The sequence below is a fragment of the Cherax quadricarinatus genome, chromosome 2 (genome assembly GCF_038502225.1).
Source record: "Cherax quadricarinatus isolate ZL_2023a chromosome 2, ASM3850222v1, whole genome shotgun sequence".
NCBI classification, from domain to species: Eukaryota; Metazoa; Arthropoda; class Malacostraca; order Decapoda; family Parastacidae; genus Cherax; species Cherax quadricarinatus.
In genome coordinates, this window is record NC_091293.1 from 78,844,769 (window position 1) to 78,865,761 (window position 20,993).

Consider the following 20,993-nt stretch of genomic DNA (forward strand, 5'->3'; position numbering starts at 1 on the left):
CTAGTAATGACCCTCGTATTGTAGTCTTAATGACCCTCGTGTAGTAGATAGTCTTTTAGTATGATAATAAGATGCTATCTTCATTGTAGAATAATAAGAAAATATTATAACCTTTAGATTATAATAATAAGGTAAAAGGACCCCAATGGAAATAAGTCACTCTGTCTGACTTTTTTGGGTTATCCCAGGTTCTCTACACATATGCTGCTATGTATGATAATTCTATGTAACTGTATTTGTGTATACCTGAATAAATTTACTTACTTACTTACCTTTCCGGATGGTTGCGATGGTGACTCTGGTGTATCCTTGTTCAAGCACTTGGGAGATGTTCAAGGCAACTTGGTCGTTGGTAGGGTTTATGACTGTTTCAAATGGTTTTGGTGCGTAGTGAACTGATGATTTACAGTTGCTGGTGAAGGTATGGTGTATGTAGACGCCTCGTGAAGAAACTTTAGGCCCAGGTTCATCGAAAAAAATACTTTTCGTCCGAGCGGATTTTTTCTCGTTTAATCACACTTCATATACTCGAGTATATCACTACTGAACGACTTCAGTTTTCATTTACTTATGTATCTCACGAAGAGGATAAAATCAAACAAATTTATTGTGTTGCTGCAAATTTTCTTGTATACTGTCCCATGGTTCGGTTGATAGCTCACTCACCTCTCTTTCTGAGTGTCCAGTGTTCGATTCCTGGCACGAGTGGAATCGTTGGGCATATTTCCTTACACTTGCTGTCTCTGTGCAAGAATGGTACATAATACCGACAAGATGAAATTAAGACACATGTGCAACATCTGGGTATCTTTATTGTAGACGTTTCTGGGTATCTTTATTGTAGACGTTTCGCCATCCAGTGGCTTTATCAATACAAATTCCAGGACATAACTTGAAGACAGCAGGACTATATACAGAAGATGAGGGTAATCAGTCCCTCAACCTGGGGTAGTAGGTGCGAAGAGCACCGCAGTATTGGAGATTCTCCCAGACTACGGTCCTCTTCGCACCTACTGCAGGTTGAGGACTGATTACTCATCTTCTAATATAGTTCTACTGTCTTCAAGTTATGTCCTAGAATCTGTATTGATAAAGCCACTGGATGTTGAAACATCTATGTGAATACAGATTTCACATGTGTCTTAATTTCAACTTGCTGTCTCTGCTTACCTAGCAGTACGTGTGTTAGTCACCTTGCACCATGTTCACCTAACAGTAAGTAGGTACCTCTGCGTTAGTTGATTGGTGGGCGTAGCATTCTGAGGACAGACCTAAAGGACGACAATGGAAGTAAGACAATCATCGATGATGTACTGACTTTACTGGGTTATCCTGGGTGGATAACACTCCCTACCCTGGGTTATCCTGGGTGGATAACACTCCCTACCCTGGGTTATCCTGGGTGGATAACACTCCCTACCCTGGGTTATCCTGGGTGGATAACACTCCCTACCCTGGGTTATCCTGGGTGGATAACACTCCCTACCCTGGGTTATCCTGGGTGGATAACACTCCCTACCCAGGGTTATCCTGGGTGGATAACACCCTACCCTGCCCAGGTTATCCTGGGTGGCTAACACTCCCTACCCCGGGTTATCCTGGGTGGCTAACACTCCCTACCCTGGGTTATCCTGGGTGGCTAACACTCTCTACCCCGGGTTTTCCTGGGTGGCTAACACTCCCTACCCCGGGTTTTCCTGGGTGGATAACACTCCTTACCCTTGGTAATCGTGTGTGACTAACACTTCGTATCCCAGATTATCTTGGGTAGCTAACACTCGCTACCCCGGGTTATCCGGTGCGGCTAACACTTCCTACCCCAGATTATCTTGGGTAGCTAACACTCGCTGCCCCGGGTTATCCTGTGTGGGTAACACCCCCTACACAGGGTTTTCCTTTGTGGCTAACAATTCCTACCCTGGGTTATTCTGTGTGCAAATACTCACTACCCAGGTTACCCCCCCAACCCCGTCCGTCCCTCTCTCCTCACCCTCTCTACCCTTCTCTACTCTCTCTCTCTCTCTCTCTTTTTTTTTTTTTTTTTTTTTTTTTTTTTTTTTTTTTTTTTTTACACAGGGTTTGACAAGGTTAAGGATCCCTAGCTTTATTGACAGCTATTTACAGGTTAAGATTCCTAACTTTGTTGGCAAGCAGCTGTTACCTACATCAGCTCATTTGAAAGCATTTTTATTGTTATGAGACATACAAGTAGGGAACAGGATGAAGTTGGAGCCATCTGTGGGCCAGCATTTTCATTTGATCAACTGACGTTATCTCGTTGACATCATTATGCTGTACAGAATGTGTTCCATACTCGAGTCATCCTGGGTATATATGATCTCAGATGGAGTGATGTTCTGGAGAAGGGATGCACCAGAGTGAAGTTGCTGCTTTCTGCCCGTCTTGTGGCATAAAAGCTTGTTTCACGCTGTCCTCGAAGTGGATCCAAGTGTGGTATTTTGACGATATTGGCCTTGTACATAACAGTAAGGCCACCCACATCCCTCCTATGTTGAAGGCTCTGCTGAAATGACAGATCTATCCAGGATGGGTCCAGGCGAGAGATGAGACGTCTTGCTCTGTTCTCTACTCTGTCAAGCAGTCACAGATGAGAGGGGGCAGGCAAACCAAGAAAGTGGAGCATACTCAAGGTGTGAGCGTACTTGTGCCTCGTACAGGATCTTGCAACCCCTATTGTCAAGCAGATGCGAGATACGGCGAAGTGCTGTAAGCTTCCTGGCTGCCTTGTTTGCAAGATTTACAACATGGTTCTTCATGGTTAGTTTGGAGTCAACTTTCACCCCAAGGATATCAACTTCTTCTCCAGGTGCCAACATCCTCCCATTCATCTTACTACTGCACCAGCATTACCATCATGGTGCCTAGAGACGGTCATCATTTGCGTTTTCTCAGGTGCAAATGTTACTTGCCATCTATTTCCCCAAGCTGATATAGCTCTCAGCTGGTGATTGATGTAAGCTTAGAGCAGCTGGCATTTCTTTCTCTTGGATAAGTGAATGTCAGTGTACAGTCGTCTGCATATGCATGTGATTCTGGGATGAGATGAAGAAGGTCGTTGAAGTAGACATTCCATAACAGTGGACCCAGCACACTTCCTTCAGGGAACGCTTGCCCCAATAGGATGCCTTGCTGATTCCGTTCCATTGAGGACTACACTTAGAGATCTACATGAAGGTAATCACTGAGGAGACATAGCGTAGAGCCTGCAATTCCCAGTGCTTGAAGTTTTGCTAAGAGGCCCTGGTGCCACACCCGGTCGAAAGCGCCAGCAATGTCCAGTGCTACCACACAGCTGACTTTGGATTCATCCAGTGACTGGTGCCACTTAGTGGAGAGGTTTAACAACAGATCAGCAGCAGAGTAACCTTTCCTGAAGCCATATTGACGATCACAAAGTAGTGAGTGGTAGTCAAAAAAATCTGTCATTTGTCTTGAGATTATTGTCTCAAGGATCTTACCAGTGATTGACAGGAGTGACACTGGTCTGTAGTTGCTGATTTCTGCTCTGCTCTTCTTTTTTTTTTTGTGAACAGGGACTACATTTGCCTCTTTCCATGGAGAGGGCCATTTGCACTGTACTAGGCAGTGCTGAAAGATGCGAGTTAGAGGTGCTGCTAGCTGGTCTGCATCTTCTCAACAATCTTGGGCTCAACTTGTCTGGGCCCCACAGCCTTTCCTGGTCAAGTGATTTAAGAAGGAAATGCACCTCCTCCTGCCTTATTGTCACCACTGACAATTTTGACACAGTTCTTGCAGCTAGCCAAGGAGGGTCCTTTGCTGGATCAGGAACTTGCATTTGTTTTGCAGCAAAGTGTTCAGCAAAGAGGTCCGCCTTCTCTTGACTACTAGTAGAGGTGGTCCCATCCTGTCGATTTAGAGGTGGAATAAGTTCATCAGGCAGATAACCTTGTCTGTCCTTGACCAGGGACCACCAGGTTTTGGAGCCTACCTTACCTAATGCTAACTTTCTTTTAGTGTCCACCTCCCATTTAGCAATGGCCCACTTTTGAACATCACCGATATGCCTACAGGCTTGCATGTGCAAGTTCCTGTTATAGGTGGTAGGATGTCTCTTATACCTTCGCCATGCTTTGTACTTAGCAGTAGCAGCCTCTCTACAACGAAAGCCAAACCAAGGCTGATCTGTAGGCTTTGTCACATATTGCCGGTGAGGAATGTGTTCTTGTTGCAGATTAAGGATGTGTCCAGTGAAGGCTTTCACTTGGTTGTCAACATCCCCTGGAGAAGAGCATTCCAGTCGGTGGTGGCGAGCTCAGAGCAAAGGGCTGGCCAATTACCTCTTTCCCATAGCCAGGTTGTGCGTGGACTCCTCACCTCGTTCTGTTGGGATCTTAAGTGTGGTAGAAACAGCCTTGTGGTCAGACGATCCAACGTAGCCGAGGGACTGACAAGACTATGCCTTCTGCCAGATCACTCACTACTGGGTCAAGGAGGAGGCCAGAGATATGAGTAGGGAAATCAACAAAGTTTCTCATGTCAAACACTGCAAGAAGGTCATCAAAGTCCCTCTGTATAAGGTGCTGGTTGAGGGGTCACCAACAATTATAATATGTTGACAGTTGTGTTGTAGCAGAAGGAGTCAATATTTTCCATTAGGAAGTTGATAGGGTCTGCATGTTGCCACTGAGGTCTGTACATTGCACATGCTAGTACAGAGGTACTAGTGTTTATACAGAGCTTAAAGAACATCATTTCAAGATGTGTAGGGGTGGCAACATCTATGTGCTGGGCATGAACACTTTTAGAGAAGCACACAACAACACCACCTCCTTGCCCTTGCCTGTCTCTTCTCATCCATGAGGTGTAGCCAGCAATTCTTGCAAAATTTTCTGAGTCCTGTCATCCAAAAATGTTTCAACAACAGCTATCATGTCTGGACGTCGAGTGTTCACAAAGCTATGTGTGAGCTCTCCAACATTAGTAATGAAACCTCTAATGTTGGCCGACAGGATGCTGATAGACTGGTCCTCATGATGAAGTGGTCAGCTTGAGGTGGTGTGTAGGGAATGTAAGGTGCCTGCCCTTGAGAGAGAGTAGGGTACTGAGGCAGCTGCAGGGGATGTAGGTCTGTGGTCTTAGTAGTAAGGCCCAATCCCACCTGCTGGGCTGGGATAGGAGTAGCTAAGTGGGTGACGTGAGAGTGTTTACCAATTCAGAGATCCTGCTGGTTTGTTCTGAGAACAGGTCTCTAAACAGGTGGCCCTGTCTGTCAAGTTCCCTCTCTCCCTCTCTCTCTCCCTCTCTTCCTCTCTCTCTCGCTCTCTCTCGCCCTCTCTCTCTCCCTCTCTCTCTCCCTCTCTCTCTCTCTCTCTCTCTCTCTCTCTCTCTCTCTCTCTCTCTCTCTCTCTCTCTCTCTCTCTCTCTCTCTCTCTCTCTCTCTCTCTCTCTCTCTCTCTCTCTCTCTCTCTCTCTCTCTCTCTCTCCCCTCTCTCTCTCCCTGTCCCTCCCTCTCTTCTCTCTCTCTCTCTCTCTCTCTCTCTCTCTCTCTCTCTCTCTCTCTCTCTCTCTCTCTCTCTCTCTCTCTCTCTCTCTTTTTTTTTTTTTTTTTTTTTTTTTTTTTTTTTTTTTTTTTTTTTACAGGGTTTGACAAGGTTAAGGATCCCTAGCTTTATTGACAGCTATATTACAGGTTAAGGATTCCTAATTTTATTGGCAAGCTAAGAGCTGTTACCTACATCAGCTCATTTGAAAGCATTTTTATTGTTATGAGACATACAAGTAGGGAACAGGATGAAGTTGGAGCCATCTGTGGGCCAGCATTTTCATTTGATCAACTGACGTTATCTCGTTGACATCATTATGCTGTACGATTGTGGTCCATATTCGAGTCATCCTGGGTATATAGGATCTCAGATGGAGTAATGTTCTGGAGAAGGGTACAGCCAGAGTGAAGTTGCTGCTTTCTGCCCGTCTTGTGGCATAAAAGCTTGTGGATCCAAGTGTGGTACTATGACAATATTGGCCTAATACATAACATTAAGGCCACCCACATCCCTCCTATGTTGAAGGCTCTGCTGAAATGACAGATCTATCCAGGATGGGTCCAGGCGAGAGATGAGACGTCTTGCTCTGTTCTCTACTCTGTCAAGCAGTCGCAGATGAGAGGGGGGCAGGCAAACCAAGAAAGTGGAGCATACTCAAGGTGAGCTCTCCCTCTCCCTCTCCCTCTCCCTCTCCCTCTCCCTCTCTCTCTCTCTCTCTCTCTCTCTCTCTCTCTCTCTCTCTCTCTCTCTCTCTCTTTCTCTCTCTCTCTCTCTCTCTCCCTTTCTATCTTTCTCTCCTCTCATCTCTCTCTCCTCCTCCCTCTATCTGCCTACCAATCCATCTCCCTCTCTCTTCCTCTCCACCTTCCACCCATCTTCCTTTCCTCCTCCTTTCCCCTGGCTTCTCCCTCTTCCATCTCCTCCCTAGCCTCTTCCCTCACCTCCCCCACACACACGCTGAAAATACATTAGCTTGTTTCTGGGGTAAAATACATCAACTCCTATCTGTGGTAAAAAAAAAAAGGTAACCAAAGAGGGCAGAGAGAAGAACCTGGGAGGAAAAATTTGGAGGTAGAGCTCAAAAAATGGAGTAAGAGAAGGGAAGGAAGCTAGCAGAGTTTGGCAAGAAAATGGAGAAGAGAATAGCTGAGGAGAGCAGAAAGTGTGGACTACAAGTCTTAGCAGCAGAAGATAAGATAAAGTGCTTAGATGAGGAACTAAAAAACCTGAAACAGATTGGAGAGACAAATGACAGTACAGACATGACATCAGGAACTTCTATACCAGTCACAGACAAGGGAACCGTAGGGATCCAGGAAAAGATGTGCACAATTTAGAGACCTGTAGACAATGAAGGAGCTATGACATCTGCAGAGACTCCAACAGATAACTGCAGTGGCAAGGAACAGGTGAGCAGAAAAGACAGTCCACTGAGCATAGGGGCTGCAGCAAGGGCAGGGACTGAAGGCAGGAACGTTTCAATGGAAGAAACTAAAACACCTCAGAAGATACAAAGGGAGACACAGTGCGAGGAGGAGAGGGAGAGGTCAGTGTTTATCTACGGGCTCTGAGAAGCTGAAGGGGAAACCTATGATGAAAGAAACCAGGAGGAGAAGAAAGCAATCGAAGGTATCATGAAAGCAATAAGTGAGGGATACATGGCCCAGGTGATAAATTTTCGGAGAATTGGGTGGTTTGAGAGTGGTAGGAAATGGCTGGCCAAAGTAATTTTCAAAATAGAATCAGCTCAAACAAGGATCCTGTAAATAACAAAAAAGGCACAATACCGTGACTGGAACGATACACAAATAACCCGCATATAAAAGAGAGAAGCTTACGACAACGTTTCGGTCCGACTTGGACCATTGACAAAGTCACAGTGTGACTTTATCAATGGTCCAAGTCGGACCGAAACGTCGTCGTAAGCTTCTCTCTTTTATGTGTGGGTTATTTGTGTAAGGATCCTGCAGGAAAAAACACGACTGAGGGACAATCCAGAGTACCGGAGAATGTACCTCGATCGTGACAGAACACAAGAAGAAAGGATGATACTGAGAGAGAGGGTGAAAAGACTAAAAGAGGAATGAGATGCATTGATGAAGATGAGCAGAACCCAGACTCAGGTGGAAGGGCAAACACACCTTACAGAAACACCCACAGAAGGACTCCATCCATGACAACCCCAAAGCAACTGACCTAACTAAACCAAAACCCACACACTGTTCCCTCTGCCCCCACCCCCTATCACAAACCCACACCCAAACAGCTACAACCCGAAAGCAACTGAACAATCTAAGCCAAAACCCACACACTGTTCCCTCTTCCCCCACCTACCACATCACAAACCCCACCCCGACAGCAGCTCCCCATGGGCACTCTGCCCATGGGGCTCCTGCTCCCCCAACCCCAATATTTTCCCAGGACCACCGTGATAGATAAGAAGTTGAAGGTGTGGTACATGAACGTAGATGGATTAACAAATAAATATGAGGGGTGGCATGAAAGAATCAACGAGAAGTCCCCAGACATCATAGCAGTCACAGAAATGAAACTCACTGAGACAATAACAGATGCAGTCTTCCCACCGGGATATCAGATCCTGAGGAAAGACAGAAGGAGCAGAGGGGGAGGAGGGGTTGCACTACTCATAAAAAAACGATGGGTTTTGAGGAAATGGAAGGCATGGGCGAGATTGGAGAATGGGACTACATCATAGCTACAATTCAGTCTGGGAAACATAACGTAGTCATTGCAGTGATGTATAACCCACCACAGAACTGCGATGGTGGACACACTGGCTGAGGTGACATGAAGAGCTCAATCATGCAGAGCAAAGTTACTGGTTATGGGTGATTTCAACCATAGGGAGATCGATTGGAAAAACCTGGAGCCTCACGGGGGTCCCGACACATGGAGAGCCAAAATGATGGATGTGGTACTGGAAAACCTCATGCATCAACACGTCAGGGACACTACCAGAGAGAGAGGGGAGAATGAACCACCAAAACTGGACCTTGTGCTCACCCTGAGCAGTTCAGACATTGAGGACATCACATATGAGAGGCCCCTCGGAGCTAGCGATCACATGGTTCTGAGTTTTGATTACATAGAGGTGCAAGTGGAGAGGGTAACAGGAGTCGACTGGGAAAAGCCAAACTATAAAAGGGGGGACTACACAGGTATGAGGAACTTCCTGCGGGAGGTTCAGTGGGACAGAGAACTGGTAGGAAAGTCAATAAACTAAATGGTGGAATATGTAACAACAAAATGCAAGGAGTCAGAGGAAAGGTTTATTCACAAGGGCAACAGAATTAATGGGAAGACCAAAGTGAGTCCTTGGTTTACCCGAAGGTGTAGGGAGGCAAAAACTAAGTGCATTAGAGAATGGAAGGGGTACAGAAGGCAATGGACCCAGGAAAACAAGATCAGTCGAAGAGCCAGAAACCAGTATGCACAGATAAGATGGGAGGTCTAGCGACAGTATGAAAACGACATAGCGTGAAAAGTCAAGTCTGACCCGAAACTGTTGTATAGCCACATTAGGAGAAAGACAACAGTCAAAGACCAGGTGATCAGGCTGAGGAAAGATGGAGGGGAACTCACACGAAACTATCAAGAGGTATGTGGGGAGCTCAACAAGAGATTTAAGGAAGTATTCAGAGTGGAGACAGGACGGACTCTGGGAAGACAGGACAGAGGGGGACACCAACAGGAAATACGCCAACAAGTGCTGGATGACATACACACAATTGAGCAGGAGGTGAAGAAGCTACTAAGTGACCTTGTTACCTCAAAGGCAATGGGACAAGACAACATCTCCTTGTGGGTCCTTAGAGAGGGAGCAGAAATGCTGTGTCTCATTAACCACAATCTTCACACATCCCTTGAAACTGGGCAACTACCTGAGATATGGAAGACGGCAAATGTAGTTCCCATTTTTAAAAACGGAGACAGAAAAGAGGCACTGCACTACAGACCAGTGTCACTGACGTGTATAGTATGCAAAGTCATGGAGAAGATTGTCAGGAGGAGAGTGGTGGAGCACCTGGAACGATAGAAAAGTATCAATGGCAACCAGCACGGTTTCATGGAAGGCAAATCCTGTGTCACAAACCTTCTGGAGTTTTATGATAAAGTAATAGAAGAGACAAGAGAGAAGGGTGGGTTGATTGCGTCTTCTTGAACTGCAAGAAGGCCTTAAACACAGTTCCTCACAAGAAATTAGTGCAGAAACTAGAGGATCAGGCACGTATAACAGGAAGGGCACTTCGGTTGATCAGAGAATACCTGACGGGGAGGCAACAACGAGTCATGGTACGTGATGAGGTATCACAGTGGTCACCTGTGACGAGCGGGGTCCCACAGGGGTCGGTCCTAGGACAAGTGCTATTTTTGGTATATGTGAATGACATGATGGAAGGGATAGACTCAGAGGTGTCTCTGTTCGCAGATGATGTGAAGTTAATGAGGAGAATTAAATCAGATGAGGATCAGGCAGGCCTTCAAAGAGATCTGGACAGGCTAGACAAGTGGTCCAGCCACTGGCTTCTCGAATTCAACCCTGCCAAATGCAAAGTCATGAGGATCGGAGAAGGGCAAGGAAGACCGCAGACAGAGTATAGGCTAGGTGGTCAACGACTGCAAACCTCTCTCAAGGAGAAAGATCTTGGCGTGAGTATAACACCGAACGCGTCTCCAGAAGCACACATCAACCAGATAACTGCTGCAGCTTATGGGCGCCTGGCAAACCTGAGATTAGCATTCCGATACCTAAGTAAGGAATCTTTCAAGACACTGTACACCGTGTACGTCAGGCCCATACTGGAGTATGCAGCACCAGTTTGGAACCCGCACCGGGTCAAGCACGTTAAGAAATTAGAGAAAGTGCAAAGGTTTGCGACAAAGTTAGTTCCAGAGCTAAGGGGAATGTCCTATGAAGAAAGGTTGAGGGAAATCGGCCTGACGACACTGGAGAACAGGAGGGCTAGGGAATACATGATAACGACATACAAAATACTGCGTGGAATAGACAAGGTAGACAGAGACAAGATGTTCCAGAGAAGGGACACAGAAACAAGGGGTCACTCTTGGAAGTTGAAGACTCAGATGAGCCACAGGGATGTTAGGAAGCATTTCTTCAGTCATAGAGTGGTCAGGAAGTAGAACAGTCTGGCGAGCAATGTAGTGGAGGCAGGAACCATACATAGCTTTAGGACGAGGTATGATAAAGCTCATGGAGCAGGGAGAGAGAGGACCTAGTAGCGTTCAGTGAAGAGGTGGGGCCAGGAGCTGAGTCTCGACCCCTGCAACTACAATTAGGTGAGTACTGCCTGCACATGTAAAAGCCAGTCATAGCATACGCAAGTTTAAGAAGAGAGCCAAAAAGTACCTAATAAATGTAGCAACAGAAAGAGAGGAGAACGATTTTTTTTTATTTTTTTTTTTAGCTAGCACACATGCAAATGTAAATAACTCTTTTTACCTTATTCCTAGTATATCTCCTTTATAGTATTATAATAAGATATTATCTCCTTCATAGTTTAATAATAAGGTATTAAAAGGACCCCAATGGAAATAAGTCACTTTGTCTGACTTTTTTGGGTTACCTCAGGTTCCTTACACATATGCTGCTATGTACTCACCTATTTGTACTCACCTATTTGTGGTTGCAGGGGTCGAGTCCTAGCTCCTAGCCCCGCCTCTTCACCGGTTGCTACTAGGCCCTCTCTCTCCCCGCTCCATGAGCTTTATCAAACCTCGTCTTAAAACTGTGTATGGTTCCTGCCTCCACTACGTCATTTTCTAGGCTATTCCACTGCCTTACAACTCTATGACTGAAGAAATACTTCCTACTATCTCTCTGACTCATTTGTGTCTTCAACTTCCAATTGTGGCCTCTTGTTTCTGTGTCCCCTCCCTGGAACATCCTGTCTTTGTCCACCTTGTCTATTCCACGCAGTATTTTATATGTCGTTATCATGTCTCCCCTGACCCTCCTGTCCTCCAGTGTGGTCAGGCCGATTTCCCTTAATCTTTCCTCATAGGACATTCCCCTTAGCTCTGGAACTAACCTTGTCGCAAACCTTTGTACTTTCTCTAGTTTCTTGACATGCTTTATCAAGTGCGGGTTCCAAACAGGTGCTGCATACTCCAGTATGGGCCTGACATACACGGTGTACAGTGTCTTGAATGATTCCTTACTAAGGTATCGGAATGCTGTTCTCAGGTTTGCCAGGCGCCCATATGCTGCAGCAGTTATCTGATTGATGTGTGCTTCCGGAGACATGCTCGGTGTTATACTCACCCCAAGATCTTTCTCCTTGAGTGAGGTTTGCAGTCTTTGGCCACCTAGCCTATATTCTGTCTGTGGTCTTCTGTGCCCTTCCCCTATCTTCATGACTTTGCATTTGGCAGGATTAAATTCGAGAAGCCATTTGCTGGACCAGGTGTCCAGTCTGTCCAGGTCTCTTTGAAGTCCTGCCTGGTCCTCATCAGATTTAATTCTCCTCATTAACTTCACATCATCTGCAAACAGGGACACTTCTGAGTCTAACCCTTCCGTCATGTCGTTCACATATACCAAAAATAGCACTGGTCCTAGGACCGACCCCTGTGGGACCCCGCTCGTCACAGGTGCCCACTGTGATACATCATTACGTACCATGACTCGTTGTTGCCTCCCTGTCAGGTATTCTCTGATCCATTGCAGTGCCCTTCCTGTTATATGCGCCTGATGCTCTAGCTTCTGCACTAATCTCTTGTGAGGAACTGTGTCAAAGGCCTTCTTGCAGTCCAAGAAGATGCAATCAACCCACCCCTCTCTGTCTTGTCTTACTTCTGTTATTTTATCATAAAACTCCAGAAGGTTTGTGACACAGGATTTGCCTTCCGTGAATCCGTGCTGGTTGGCATTTATACTCTTGTTCCGTTCCAGGTGCTCCACCACTTTCCTCCTGATAATCTTCTCCTGATAATCTATGTTACTGTATTTGTGTATACCTGAATAAACTTACTATAACCCAGGATAGGGAAGGATAGCCACCCAGGATAACCCAAGAAAGTCAGTGCGACATCGAGGACTGTATCTTATTTCCCTTGTGGTCCTTCAATCATGTCCTCCCAGGATGCCACCCATACCAGTCCACTAACTCCCTGGTACCTGCTTACTCCCTGGTAGGTGAACAGGGACAGCAAGTGTAAGGTGATTAACACCCAGGTACCTACTTACTGCTAGATGAACAGGGACAGCAGGTGCAAGGTGACTAATACCCAGATACCCACTTACTGTTAGATGAAACAATGTTTTTGCATGGATTAATTTGTGAATGTACACCTGCTGTACCCTCTTCTATCCGTAATCTGTTCTTGTAAATAACTATTATATCTTCTTTTACTGTTACTAATTTTTACACAGTTGAGTTACTTAGCTGTTTTAATTTTTAAAGCCTAGGGTTTAAACGAAAAAATTTACAAGGACCCAAATGGAAATTAGTCACTTTGAATGACTTTTATTTTCGGGGGGTTATCCTGGTGGATAATTTACACATATGTCACTTTGTATGATAATTGGTGTTTATATATACCTATAACTAAATAAACTTACTTTCTTACGTACTTTCTTTCTTATATGCAATAATTAAACAAGTTATACACATTATTGCAGTTTTCTTTCAATGTTATAGTCATCGTTTTCTGTAACATAATAACGTGAACTCTTACAATACACAAATAACCCCGAACATAGGAGACTGACACTTACGACGACGTTTCGGTATGACTTGGACCATTATTGGTTCAACTAGTTAATGGTCCAGATCGGTTCGAGTCGTCATAAGTTTCATTCTCCTATGTGCTGGTTATTTGTGTGTGTTTTCCAGTCACGGTATTGAGCCTTCTTATTCTTCGTAAATTGTTTTATATGATTTGTTACACTTGTTTTAGTAGAAAACAGATGTTTATTTATGTTTTGTGCTTTTGCGATCTTCAGGTTATGGGTTAAGAACGATAATAAATTTGTTGAGTTAGGCATAAGAATTAACAACTGGGCGTCTACACTGCAAACTGAATAGTTTGCAATCCTAATGGCGCTAAAGCTAACCTATGACACCGAGCTTGGCTCTATCATCATTACTGATTCTATGTCATCACTGAAGGCTCTTGACTCATATAACGACTCCAATGACATGCTCATTGGAGAAGCCAGGTACAGATACTCAAAAATCAGGGACAAAGGAATTAATGTACTCAAATAACCCGCACATAAAAGAGAGAAGCTTACGACGACGTTTCGGTCCGACTTGGACCGGTTATTTGTGTATCGTTCCAGTCACGGTATTGTGCCTTTTTTGTTATTTATGAATTAATGTACAATTGCTATGGATCCCATCACACATTGGATTACTCCTGCATGATAAAGTTGATATGTTAAGATAAGATAAGATTTTGTTCGGATTTTTAACCCCGGAGGGTTAGCCACCCAGGATAACCCAAGAAAGTCAGTGCGTCATCGAGGACTGTCTAACTTATTTCCATTGGGGTCCTTGATCTTGTCCCCCAGGATGCGACCCACACCAGTCGACTAACACCCAGGTACCTATTTGCTGCTAGGTGAACAGGACAACACGTATAAGGAAACGTGTCGAAATGTTTCCACCCGCCGGGAATCGAACCCAGGCCCTCCGTGTGTGAAGCGGGAGCTTTAGCCACCAGGCCACCGGGCCAAGAAGCCAAAAAAGAGTACCCAGAAGGAGAATGTAGAATATAACTTTGGTATATCTGTGTCTAGAATTAGGAATAAAATTAGGAGAGAAGTAAACAATGAAAATGACTGTTATAGGAATGCAGTTAGAAGCCTGAGTAGATCTATAACCCACTATGATAACATGAACGTAGATAAGTATGTTTATGGAGCAACGTGCAATGTGAACACTGACTGATGTTGTAGTGGCCAGGCTTAGGCTTGGTTACAAGTACTGACTGATGTTGTAGTGGCCAGGCTTAGGCTTGGTTACAAGTACTGACTGATGTTGTAGTGGCCAGGCTTAGGCTTGGTTACAAGTACTGACTGATGTTGTAGTGGCCAGGCTTAGGCTTGGTTACAAGTACTGACTGATGTTGTAGTGGCCAGGCTTAGGCTTGGTTACAAGTACTGACTGATGTTGTAGTGGCCAGGCTTAGGCTTGGTTACAAGTACTGACTGATGTTGTAGTGGCCAGGCTTAGGCTTGGTTACAAGTACTGACTGATGTTGTAGTGGCCAGGCTTAGGCTTGGTTACAAGTACTGACTGATGTTGTAGTGGCCAGGCATAGGCTTGGTTACAAGTACTGACTGATGTTGTAGTGGCCAGGCTTAGGCTTGGTTACAAGTACTGACTGATGTTGTAGTGGCCAGGCTTAGGCTTGGTTACAAGTACTGACTGATGTTGTAGTGGCCAGGCTTAGGCTTGGTTACAAGTACTGACTGATGTTGTAGTGGCCAGGCTTAGGCTTGGTTACAAGTACTGACTGATGTTGTAGTGGCCAGGCTTAGGCTTGGTTACAAGTACTGACTGATGTTGTAGTGGCCAGGCTTAGGCTTGGTTACAAGTACTTCTGGCAGTTTGGGAGACACACAGATGATGATCAAACTAAATGTAAATTATGTGATCAGGCATATGGTCACTGTCTTGAACACTATGTGCTTAATTGTCCACTTATTGAGGAACACAGAGACAGACAGTATAATAACCTATGTGACATGTCAAGATATCTTATTAATGAAAATAAGATACGAAATATACTAAGCAAATTTCCTAAATTTGCATGTAACAGATAAGTGAACTGTAGATATGTAGATAAATAAAAACCCATATGTACACCTGTTCACCCTTTTGGGGCCTAGTTCCTAGGCCTTTTGTGTATCCATATGCTCTTGCACTACCGTCCACAGGATGGATATCTGGTGCACAATAAACTAGCCACTTCGGTGGCAAAATCTAAAAAATCTAATCAGGTCATGGGTCTGAGGACATAAGAAAAGAAGATATTGTAAATTTAATCTAAAATAATCCATTGAGGTCAACTAATGTGAGTTATTTACAGTGGAAAATAAGGAGTGATAAGCTAAGATACACACTGTGCGTGGTAGTTACTACATACCCATCCTGTGGGTGGTAGTTACTATATACCCATCCTGTGGGTGGTAGTTACTATATATCCATCCTGTGCGTGGTAGTTACTATATACCCATCCTGTGGGTGGTAGTTACTATATATCCATCCTGTGCGTGGTAGTTACTATATATCCATCCTGTGCGTGGTAGTTACTATATACTCATCCTGTGCATGGTAGTTACTATATATCCATCCTGTGCGTGGTAGTTACTATATACTCATCCTGTGCGTGGTAGTTACTATATACCCATCCTGTGCGTGGTAGTTACTATATACCCATCCTGTGCATGGTAGTTACTATATACCCATCCTGTGCGTGGTAGTTACTATATATCCATCCTGTGCGTGGTAGTTACTATATACTCATCCTGTGCGTGGTAGTTACTATATACTCATCCTGTGCGTGGTAGTTACTATATACTCATCCTGTGCGTGGTAGTTACTATATACCCATCCTGTGCGTGGTAGTTACTATATACTCATCCTGTGCGTGGTAGTTACTATATATCCATCCTGTGCGTGGTAGTTACTATATACTCATCCTGTGCGTGGTAGTTACTATATATCCATCCTGTGCGTGGTACTTACTATATATCCATCCTGTGCGTGGTAGTTACTATATACTCATCCTGTGCGTGGTAGTTACTATATATCCATCCTGTGCGTGGTAGTTACTATATATCCATCCTGTGCGTGGTAGTTACTATATACCCATCCTGTGCGTGGTAGTTACTATATACCCATCCTGTGCGTGGTAGTTACTATATACCCATCCTGTGGGTGGTAGTTACTATATACCCATCCTGTGGGTGGCAGTTACTATATACCCATCCTGTGGGTGGCAGTTACTATATACCCATCCTGTGCGTGGTAGTTACTATATACCCATCCTGTGCGTGGTAGTTACTATATACCCATCCTGTGGGTGGTAGTTACTATATACCCATCCTGGGCGTGGTAGTTACTATATACCCATCCTGGGCGTGGTAGTTACTATATACCCATCCTGTCGGTGGCAGTTACTATATACCCATCCTGTAGGTGGTAGTTACTATATACCCATCCTGTGGGTGGTAGTTACTATATACCCATCCTGTGGGTGGTAGTTACTATATACCCATCCTGTGGGTGGTAGTTACTATATACCCATCCTGTGGGTGGTAGTTACTATATACCCATCCTGTGGGTGGTAGTTACTATATACCCATACTGTGGGTGGCAGTTACTATATACCCATCCTGTGGGTGGCAGTTACTATATACCCATCCTGTGCGTGGTAGTTACTATATACCCATCCTGTGCGTGGTAGTTACTATATACCCATCCTGTGCGTGGTAGTTACTATATACCCATCCTGTGCGTGGTAGTTACTACATACCCATCCTGTGCGTGGTAGTTACTATATACCCATCCTGTGCGTGGTAGTTACTATATACCCATCCTGTGCGTGGTAGTTACTATATACCCATCCTGTGGGTGGTAGTTACTATATACCCATCCTGTGCGTGGTAGTTACTATATACCCATCCTGTGCGTGGTAGTTACTATATACCCATCCTGTGGGTGGTAGTTACTATATACCCATCCTGTGCGTGGTAGTTACTATATACCCATCCTGTGCGTGGTAGTTACTATATACCCATCCTGTGCGTGGTAGTTACTATATACCCATCCTGTGCGTGGTAGTTACTATATACCCATCCTGTGCGTGGTAGTTACCATATATCCATCCTGTGCGTGGTAGTTACTATATACCCATCCTGTGGGTGGTAGTTACTATATACCCATCCTGTGCGTGGTAGTTACTATATACCCATCCTGGGCGTGGTAGTTACTATATACCCATCCTGTCGGTGGCAGTTACTATATACCCATCCTGTAGGTGGTAGTTACTATATACCCATCCTGTGGGTGGTAGTTACTATATACCCATCCTGTGGGTGGTAGTTACTATATACCCATCCTGTGGGTGGTAGTTACTATATACCCATCCTGTGGGTGGTAGTTACTATATACCCATCCTGTGGGTGGTAGTTACTATATACCCATCCTGTGGGTGGCAGTTACTATATACCCATCCTGTGGGTGGCAGTTACTATATACCCATCCTGTGCGTGGTAGTTACTATATACCCATCCTGTGCGTGGTAGTTACTATATACCCATCCTGTGCGTGGTAGTTACTATATACCCATCCTGTGCGTGGTAGTTACTACATACCCATCCTGTGCGTGGTAGTTACTATATACCCATCCTGTGCGTGGTAGTTACTATATACCCATCCTGTGCGTGGTAGTTACTATATACCCATCCTGTGGGTGGTAGTTACTATATACCCATCCTGTGCGTGGTAGTTACTATATACCCATCCTGTGCGTGGTAGTTACTATATACCCATCCTGTGGGTGGTAGTTACTATATACCCATCCTGTGCGTGGTAGTTACTATATACCCATCCTGTGCGTGGTAGTTACTATATACCCATCCTGTGCGTGGTAGTTACTATATACCCATCCTGTGCGTGGTAGTTACTATATACCCATCCTGTGCGTGGTAGTTACCATATATCCATCCTGTGCGTGGTAGTTACTATATACCCATCCTGTGGGTGGTAGTTACTATATACCCATCCTGTGCGTGGTAGTTACTATATACCCATCCTGTGCGTGGTAGTTACTATACACCCATCCTGTGCGTGGTAGTTACTATATACCCATCCTGTGCGTGGTAGTTACTATATACCCATCCTGTGCGTGGTAGTTACTATATACCCATCCTGTGCGTGGTAGTTACTATATACCCATCCTGTGCGTGGTTTACCTGGAGTTTACCTGGAGAGAGTTCCGGGGGTCAACGCCCCCGCGGCCCGGTCTGTGACCAGGCCTCCTTAGGTCAGTGTCCCAGGATGCGACCCACACCAGTCGACTAACACCCAGGTACCCATTTTACTGATGGGGAACATAGACAACAGGTGGAAAGAAACACGTCCAATGTTTCTACTCTGGCTGGGAATCGAACCCAGGCCCTCGCCGTGTGAAGCGAGAGCGTTAACCACCAGGCCACCAGAGGAGTACTAATAGCTTCTTCAGTTGATCTTGTAGCATGTCTTGGTTCTACAGTTTACAACACATGGAAGTACCTAAGTGCCTCCTGTAGTTCCTACATGTGAGAGTACCTTCAGGCTCTCTTGCAGTTCCCTACATGTGAGAGTACCTTCAAGTTCTGTAGTTTCCTACATGTGCAAGTACCTTCAGGTTCTATAGTTTCCTACATGTGTGAGTACCTTCAGGTTCTATAGTTTCCTACATGTGAGAGCACCTTCAGGGTCTGCTGTAGTTTCCTACATGTGGTAGTTACTATATACCCATCCTGTGCGTGGTAGTTACTATATACCCATCCTGTGGGTGGTAGTTACTATATACCCATCCTGTGGGTGGTAGTTACTATATACCCATCCTGTGGGTGGTAGTTACTATATACCCATCCTGTGCGTGGTAGTTACTATATATCCATCCTGTGGGTGGTAGTTACTATATACCCATCCTGTGGGTGGTAGTTACTATATACCCATCCTGTGGGTGGTAGTTACTATATACCCATCCTGTGGGTGGTAGTTACTATATACCCATCCTGTGGGTGGTAGTTACTATATACCCATCCTGGGCGTGGTAGTTACTATATACCCATCCTGTGCGTGGTAGTTACTATATACCCATCCTGTGCGTGGTAGTTACTATATACCGATCCTGTGCGTGGTAGTTACTATATACCCATCCTGTGCGTGGTAGTTACTATATACTCATCCTGTGGGTGGTAGTTACTATATACCCATCCTGTGGGTGGTAGTTACTATATACCCATCTTGTGGGTGGTAGTTACTATATACTCATCCTGTGGGTGGTAGTTACTATATACCCATCCTGTGGGTGGTAGTTACTATATACTCATCCTGTGGGTGGTAGTTACTATATACTCATCCTGTGGGTGGTAGTTACTATATACTCATCCTGTGGGTGGTAGTTACTCTATACTCATCTTGTGGGTGGTAGTTACTATATACCCATCCTGTGGGTGGTAGTTACTATATACTCATCCTGTGGGTGGTAGTTACTATATACCCATCCTGTGGGTGGTAGTTACTATATACTCATCCTGTGGGTGGTAGTTACTATATACCCATCCTGTGGGTGGTAGTTACTATATACTCATCCTGTGGGTGGTAGTTACTATATACTCATCCTGTGGGTGGTAGTTACTATATACTCATCCTGTGGGTGGTAGTTACTCTATACTCATCTTGTGGGTGGTAGTTACTATATACTCATCCTGTGGGTGGTAGTTACTATATACTCATCTTGTGGGTGGTAGTTACTATATACTCATCCTGTGGGTGGTAGTTACTATATACTCATCCTGTGGGTGGTAGTTACTATATACCCATCCTGTGGGTGGTAGTTACTATATACTCATCCTGTGGGTTGTAGTTACTGAACATTAAAATGGTATAAAATACCGACAGGTTGTTAGGTAAGACACATATGCAACAGTTAGGTATCTTTATTTCGAAACGTTTCGCCTACACAGTAGGCTTCTTCAGTCGAGTACAGAACAGTTGATAGAAGCAGAAGATACTTGAAGACGATGTAATCAGTCCATCACCCTTGAAGTTTTGAGGTGGTCAGTCCCTCAGTCTGGAGAAGAGCATTGTTCCATAGTCTGAAACAATATGTTTCATATTGTTTCATACCATGGAACAATGCTCTTCTCCAGACTGAGGGACTGACCACCTCAAAACTTCAAGGGTGATGGACTGATTACATCGTCTTCAAGTATCTTCTGCTTCTATCAACTGTTCTGTACTCGACTGAAGAAGCCTACTGTGTAGGCGAAACGTTTCGAAATAAAGATACCTAACTGTTGCATATGTGTGGTAGTTACTATATACCCATCCTGTGGGTGGTAGTCACTACATACCCATCCTGTGGGTGGTAGTCACTATATACCCATCCTGTGCGTGGTAGTCACTATATACCCATCCTGTGTGTGGTAGTCACTACATACCCATCCTGTGGGTGGTAGTCACTACATACCCATCCTGTGGGTGGTAGTCACTATATACCCATCCTGTGGGTGGTAGTCACTACATACCCATCCTGTGGGTGGTAGTCACTACATACCCATCCTGTGGGTGGTAGTCACTATATACCCATCCTGTGCGTGGTAGTCACTATATACCCATCCTGTGTGTGGTAGTCACTACATACCCATCCTGTGGGTGGTAGTCACTACATACCCATCCTGTGGGTGGTAGTCACTAC

The 20,993-nt window shown here is 44.9% G+C and overlaps 1 protein-coding gene across 5 annotated transcripts in view; it reads left to right on the top strand.

Annotated features, from left to right (window-relative positions):
* The window catches only part of LOC128684267 (prestin-like), a 125,838-nt gene that overhangs the window by 73,230 nt on the left and 31,615 nt on the right, over positions 1-20,993 (top strand). The gene's annotated exons all lie outside the window — the stretch shown is intronic.